Raw genomic sequence first — 8,707 nt, 5'->3', positions numbered from 1 at the left:
TTTTTATAGAGCCTGTGAGCGCGCGCGCGCGCATGTGTGTGTGTGTCTGTGTGTGCTGTATTCCCCTCACGCGCGAGGTTTTGTCTGTAACGGCTCAGCGTATATAGGGCGCCGCGCGCAGCAGGTGTTGCGAGTGAAGGCAAATCACTTCCCTTTCTTCTCCCCTCTTTCCATTCGTTTCATTCTATTCTCCTCGAGAAAAATCTTTCCTCTGTTCTCTCCTTCTGATCTCTCCTGACGCTGCCTTCAGCTCTGACCGCGAACCAGACGGAAGATCCATCAAATATTTAAGAACATTTTTTTTAAGAACAATAATAAAATCAATAAAACACGGAGAAACTCACCCACTTTTCATGCCGGGAGCATTCCACACGCACCTCAGATCACATATCCATCGCCTGAGGTAAAGCTTGGCAAGTCCAATTTAAATCCTTCAAGCCCTCGGTGTCCGTCAGGCGCACGGGCTCTCTCGGTGCCCTTAACATGAATGGATCCGATTGTTTTTGTTTTTTGGGGAGGATTGGGGTGCCTCGCGCCGGTACCGCAGTGGGGTTCGCTGGTGAACAGGTTTCTCTTGCCTCACGAGCGGCAGGGGATTCCTTCAAGATGTGTGTCGCTTTACGAAAAAAAAAAAAAAACCTAAACAAACAGAAAATCCTCCCGCGAGCTTCCGCAGGATCAATAAGACAACACTACAAGTAAACGAACCCTCTCAGTTGTGTTGTTGTGTTGATGTAGCGTGAAATTCTCGCTGGAAAAACGTCGACAAGGCGCCAACGTCTCCGAGCGCGTTTCTCCTCTTGCGCTGCATTGAGATGGAGCCGCCAGTAACTCCCACGCGCTCCGCGGCAAAACCCGATTTCAAATGAGGCCGTTTTAATTAAAGGTAAACATATGTTCTTATGGGTAGCGCGGCTGTGTGAGTTAGTGAGATTGTAAGTCTGTGTGTGTGTGTGTGTGTGTGGTGTGTGTGTGTGAGAGGGAGAGAAAATGAGAGAGAAGGTGGAGGGAGTGACTTAAGTCTGTGGGTTGTTTTATCGTTTCTCCTTAATCAATTTGAAGCTTTATCCCAAACGTCCTGTTGTGACGTGGACAAGGGCGAGTGAAGAGATACCTGCCTACCATCAACTTTCAGCTCTTTTAGTTCAGCTTCTACCCGCACACTGGGAAATGATACGGAACATTACACACACACACACACACACACACACACACACACACACACACACACACACACACACACACTCACACACACACACACACACACGCACACACACACTCACACACACACACGCACGCACACTCACACACACACAGGGATGATGATGAAAAGCGTGCTGCTTCCATGTGCAGTTCGTCGCGTCAGTGCCTCTTGGTAAGGCGGGAACTCCAGTGATGATGCTGAAACCTAAACACGCACACACACTGTTCCTCACACACACACACACACACACACACACACTCTTCCTCACACACACAGACACACACAGAGAGAGAGAGATAGACATACATGCGTGTACACACACACAGACACTGCAATTGATAATCCCCTCTCCCCTGAAATATTCTCAGTGGTGGTCAAACTGCAGAGGTCATTCCCAGTGATGGCCAAACTGCAGAGGTCATTCCCAATCATATGTTCTTGTCTTTCATGTGTGTGTGTTTTGGAGGGGGGGGGGATTATGTCCGTGTGTGTGTGTGTGTGAGGAAGAGTGTGTGTGCGTGTGTGTGTTTGTGAGGAAGAGTGTGTGTGCGTGTGTGTGTATGTGTGTGTGTGTGCATGTGTGTGTATGCATGCGTTTGTGTGTGTGTGTTTCTGTGTGCATGTGTAGTTAGTCATGTGTGTGTGTGTGTGTGTAGTTAGTCGTGTGTGCGTGTGTAGTTAGTCGTGTGTGCGTGTGTAGTTAGTCATGTGTGTGTGTGTGTGTGTAGTTAGTCGTGTGTGCGTGTGTAGTTAGTAATTGATAACAGATTGTTAATTGGCACTACAGACGTCCAGCTAGGCCTCTGGGGAGGAGAATATAGCATGTGCACACACACACACACACACACCAGCACTTACACACACACACACACACACACACACACACACACACACACACACACACACACACATACCAGCACTTACAGTACACACACCAGCACTTACACACACTTTTTAACATCTAATTACTGTTAATGAGGATATCCTAGCCATTCCCCTTCTCCTCTCTTCCTCTCCTCCCCACACACACATTCACAAACACACACGCACGCACGCACGCACACACACACACACCTGTAGGTGGACAAGGTTGGCCACATTTGCCTCTGTTCAGAGATGATGTAATTAAAATGCAATTAATTAAATAACAAGGCTGCAAGCTTAGACCACATAAAGGTAGTTCTTTTTTACAAATGAAAAAGACCTTTCTCCCTCTCTCTCTCCCTCTTTCTCTCCCTCTCTCTCACACACACACATACACACTCACACACAATTCTCCCGTCACACACACACACACACACACACATAATGTTCCTGTAACAATACGCACACACACATTCCTCTGACAGCTGATCATACAGGAGGAAGATTATGTAAGTACAAAGACAGGCAAGTTACGTAATGACAGATAACTAACAAATATCATTTATCTACCTTTTATCACACACACACACCAGCACACACTTCCCTCTCTCTCACACACACATCCCTCTCTCTCTCACACACACACACACACACACACACAATCTCTCCCTCTCTCTCTCTGTTTCTCTCTCTACACATCTTGTTGCTTCTATCACTCTCTCTTTTCTTTCTATTTCTCATGAGAGATAGACAGAGTGTGTGTGTGTGGGTGTGTGTGGGTGTGCGTGTGGGTGTCTGTGTCAGTGTGTGTCTGTGTGTGTGTGTGTGTGTGTGAGAGAGAGAGAGAGAGAGAGAGACATAGTGTGTCTATGTGTGTGTGAGAGAGAGGGAGAGAGAGAGGGAGAGAGAGAGAGAGAGAGAGAGTGAAGATGGTCCAGGAGAAGATTACACAAGTCCTCCAAAAACATCATGTGGGTTATTCCAGTCTCCATGGCAACTCACTTCTCACAGTGACACCACTTTTGTTATCAAACACCAGCTACACACACACACACACACACACACGCACACACACACACACACTGCACACACACACATACATACAGACACACACACAAACACACACACACACTGTACACACACACACACACACTGTACACACAAACACTGCACACACACACACAGTCACATGAAGATACATAGATGAGGGGAGTAGTAGAGTGGGTGAATGGTGGAGAGAGGGAGGGAGGGGAAGAGAGAGGGGGATGAATGGAGGAGAGAGGGAGGGAGAGAAAGAGAGAGAAGGAAGAGAGGGAGATGGGGTGATGGAGAGAGAGAGGGATGGATGGAGGAGGGAGATAGATAGTGTGTGTGAGCAATTTCTTTCATATACTAAACCTATTAATATATCCATATGCTATATGCTATACTAAACCTATTAATATATCCATATGCTATATGCTACTAAACCTATTAATATATCCATATGCTATATGCTATATGCTACTAAACCTATTAATATATCCATATGCTATATGCTATACTAAACCTATTAATATATCCATATGCTATCTGCTACTAAACCTATTAATATATCCATATGCTATATGCTATATGCTACTAAACCTATTAATATATCCATATGCTATATGCTATACTAAACCTATTAATATATCCATATGCTATATGCTATACTAAACCTATTAATATATCCATATGCTATATGCTATACTAAACCTATTAATATATCCATATGCTATATGCTACTAAACCTATTAATATATCCATATGCTATATGCTATATGCTACTAAACCTATTAATATATCCATATGCTATATGCTGTACTAAACCTATTAATATATCCATATGCTATATGCTATATGCTACTAAACCTATTAATATATCCATATGCTATATGCTATACTAAACCTATTAATATATCCATATGCTATATGCTACTAAACCTATTAATATATCCATATGCTATATGCTGTACTAAACCTATTAATATATCCATATGCTATATGCTACTAAACCTATTAATATATCCATATGCTATATGCTGTACTAAACCTATTAATATATCCATATGCTATATGCTATACTAAACCTATTAATATATCCATATGCTATATGCTACTAAACCTATTAATATATCCATATGCTATATGCTGTACTAAACCTAATAATATATCCATATGCTATATGCTACTAAACCTATTAATATATCCATATGCTATATGCTATTAATATATCCATATGCTATATGCTACTAAACCTATTAATATATCCATATGCTATATGCTACTAAACCTATTAATATATCCATATGCTATATGCTATTAATATATCCATATGATATATGCTGTACTAAACCTATTAATATATCCATATGCTATATGCTATACTAAACCTATTAATATATCCATATGCTATATGCTATACTAAATCCATTCATATATCCATATGCTATATGCTACTAAACCTATTAATATATCCATATGCTATATGCTACTAAACCTATTCATATATCCATATGCTATATGCTACTAAACCTATTAATATATCAATATGCTATATGCTACTAAACTTATTCATATATCCATATGCTATATGCTACCTGAACCTATTAATATATCCATATGCTATATGCTACTAAACATATTAATATATCCATATGCTATATGCTATGTGCTACCTAAACCTATTCATATATCCATATGCTATATGCTACTAAACCTATTAATATATCAATATGCTATATGCTATATGCTACTAAACTTATTCATATATCCATATGCTATATGCTACTGAACCTATTAATATAACCATATGCTATATGCTACTAAACATATTAATATATCCATATGCTATATGCTATACTAAACCTATTAATATATCCATATGCTATATGCTACTAAACCTATTAATATATCTATATGCTATACTAAACCTATTAATATATCCATATGCTATACTAAACCTAATAATATATCCATATGCTATATGCTACTATGCTACTAAACCCATTAATATATCCATATGCTATATGTTACTAAACCTATTAATATATCCATATGCTATATGCTATAATTAAATCTATTAATATATCCATATGCTATATGCTACTAAACCTATAAATATATCCATATGCTATATGCTACTATGCTAATAAACCTATTAATATATCCATATGCTATATGCCACTAAACCTATTAATATATCCATATGCTATATGCTACTAAACCTATGGATATATCCATATGATATATGCTATACTAAACCAATTAATATATCCATATGCTATATGCTACTAAACCTATGGATATATCCATATGATATATGCTATACTAAACCAATTAATATATCCATATGCTATATGCTACTAAACCTATTGATATATCCATATGCTATATGCTATACTAAACCTATTCATATATCCATATGCTATATGCTACTGAACCTATTGATATATCCATATGCTATATGCTACTAAACCTATTCATATATCCATATGCTATATGCTACTGAACCTATTAATATAACCATATGCTATATGCTACTAAACCTATTAATATATCCATATGCTATATGCTACTAAACCTATGAATATATCCATATTCTATATGCTACTAAACCTATTAATATATCCATATGCTATATGCTATACTAAACCTATTAATATATCCATATGCTATATGCTATTAATATATCCATATGATATATGCTGTACTAAACCTATTAATATATCCATATGCTATATGCTATACTAAACCTATTAATATATCCATATGCTATATGCTATACTAAATCCATTCATATATCCATATGCTATATGCTACTAAACCTATTAATATATCCATATGCTATATGCTACTAAACCTATTCATATATCCATATGCTATATGCTACTAAACCTATTAATATATCAATATGCTATATGCTACTAAACTTATTCATATATCCATATGCTATATGCTCCTGAACCTATTAATATAACCATATGCTATATGCTACTAAACATATTAATATATCCATATGCTATATGCTATGTGCTATACTAAACCTATTCATATATCCATATGCTATATGCTACTAAACCTATTAATATATCAATATGCTATATGCTATATGCTACTAAACTTATTCATATATCCATATGCTATATGCTACTGAACCTATTAATATAACCATATGCTATATGCTACTAAACATATTAATATATCCATATGCTATATGCTATACTAAACCTATTAATATATCCATATGCTATATGCTACTAAACCTATTAATATATCTATATGCTATACTAAACCTATTAATATATCCATATGCTATCCTAAACCTAATAATATATCCATATGCTATATGCTACTATGCTACTAAACCCATTAATATATCCATATGCTATATGTTACTAAACCTATTAATATATCCATATGCTATATGCTATACTAAATCTATTAATATATCCATATGCTATATGCTACTAAACCTATAAATATATCCATATGCTATATGCTACTATGCTAATAAACCTATTAATATATCCATATGCTATATGCCACTAAACCTATTAATATATCCATATGCTATATGCTACTAAACCTATGGATATATCCATATGATATATGCTATACTAAACCAATTAATATATCCATATGCTATATGCTACTAAACCTATGGATATATCCATATGATATATGCTATACTAAACCAATTAATATATCCATATGCTATATGCTACTAAACCTATTGATATATCCATATGCTATATGCTATACTAAACCTATTCATATATCCATATGCTATATGCTACTGAACCTATTGATATATCCATATGCTATATGCTACTAAACCTATTCATATATCCATATGCTATATGCTACTGAACCTATTAATATAACCATATGCTATATGCTACTAAACCTATTAATATATCCATATGCTATATGCTACTAAACCTATGAATATATCCATATTCTATATGCTACTAAACCTATTAATATATCCATATGCTATATGCTATACTAAACCTATTAATATATCCATATGCTATATGCTACTAAACCTATTAATATAGTATATCTATATGCAATAGTAAACCTATACATAGGCTTTACAAACCCTATACAAAACCATATTAATACATAAGCTTTACAGACCCTATACAAAACCCTTTTCATATATACATAGGCTTTACAGACCCTATACAAAACCCTTTTCATATATACATAGGCTTTACAAACCCTATACAAAACCATATTAATACATAGGCTTTACAACCCCTATACATACAATACCAGCCACAAGTTTGGACACCCATGCTGAAGTTGAGTAAAAAGAGAAATAATAAATCTTATTTTGGAAATTGATCTTGCCTTAATAAAAATAGTGAGTGTCCAACCTTTAAGGACACCAATATTCTTTGTGAATGAATAATGTATTGTAAATAGATACATGTTCTTCCTTAAAATAAGTAAGGACACCCCTATGTTAAATCCCCATAGAGGCAGGCAGATTTGTATTTTTAAACGCCAGTTATTTCATGGATCCAGGATACTATGCATCCTGATAAAGTTCCCTTGGCCTTTGGAATTAAAACAACCCCACACCATTACATAGCCTTCACCAAACCTAGAGGTTGGCATGGTGTTATTTCAGTTAGCCCAATAGCTGGTTTGATTTGCATTGATAGATGATATTGTGGAAAGTACCCCATGCCAATCGTGAGATATGGTGAAGGGTATGTGATGATGTGGGGCTACTTTATCTGTGTTCTTAGAACTTTTGTGTCCGAATGCACCTAATGTAGCTCTGCTAAAGTCTCTAATACCACTAAGTGTTCATATCAGCCCTCATATTCAGATGCTAAAGTCTCCACTAAGTGTTAATATCAGCCCTCATATTCAGATGCTAAAGTCTCCACTAAGTGTTTATATCAGCCCTCATATTCAGAGTCTATTCAACAACTCCAAGTTGTTCAGAATTCAGCTGCCGAGCATATCACTAAGACCCAGAGGTGTGATCACATCACTCCAGTTTTAGACTCACTGCACTCACTCCCAGTATGTTTAGATTTCAAGATTCTTCTAATTACTTATACAACTCTTACATGGTCTCTTATAAAGCAGCAGGCCTACATGGTGTCTCTTATAGAGCAGCAGGCCCACATGGTCTCTCTTATAAAGCACCAGGCCTACATGGTCTCTCTTATAAAGCACCAGGCCTACATGGTCTCTGTAGTGTCCTTTTGTAAGCACTACATTGTGACGCCAAGAAGGTGTTTCAATTGTTTAAGAGACGGTTTATTCCAATGTTCCATTAAACTTAAAGTTTCTTCCAGTTTCCAAAGTTCATCATCATATCATAAAACGTCCATTTCCAAGTTTCCAATACAAAAATACCGTTCAGAAAACTACATAAATAAATATGCTACATTGAAAAACGCTTTCCTGCTGGCGTCTCTCTGTCCCTTTCCAAAAGCCCACAAGCCTCATGCTCCATGTGAGCTCTTTGTTCCAAAGAAAAGAAAACGCTGGCTGATTATTCACCTGGGCCAATTAAGCCAGGTGCCCAGGTGCCCAGGTGAATCACCAGCCAGGCTACCAATCCAATGTGCAGGGACAAATAAAAAG

The 8,707-nt window shown here is 36.7% G+C and overlaps 1 protein-coding gene across 1 annotated transcript in view; it reads right to left on the bottom strand.

Moving 5' to 3' along the window:
• LOC125297661 (glutamate receptor ionotropic, NMDA 2A-like) overlaps window positions 1-480 on the bottom strand; it is a 6,594-nt gene extending 6,114 nt beyond the window's left edge. The window contains exon 1 of the mRNA XM_048248099.1: window positions 345-480. The gene's annotated coding sequence lies outside the window, so the exon portion shown is untranslated. The remainder of the gene's footprint in view (window positions 1-344) is intronic.
• Between the last annotated feature and the right edge of the window lie 8,227 nt (window positions 481-8,707).

This window comes from Alosa alosa, chromosome 7, assembly GCF_017589495.1.
Source record: "Alosa alosa isolate M-15738 ecotype Scorff River chromosome 7, AALO_Geno_1.1, whole genome shotgun sequence".
Taxonomy (NCBI): Eukaryota; Metazoa; Chordata; class Actinopteri; order Clupeiformes; family Clupeidae; genus Alosa; species Alosa alosa.
The sequence above is the reverse complement of the archived record's forward strand: the minus strand, read 5'-3'. Positions and strand labels throughout refer to the sequence as shown.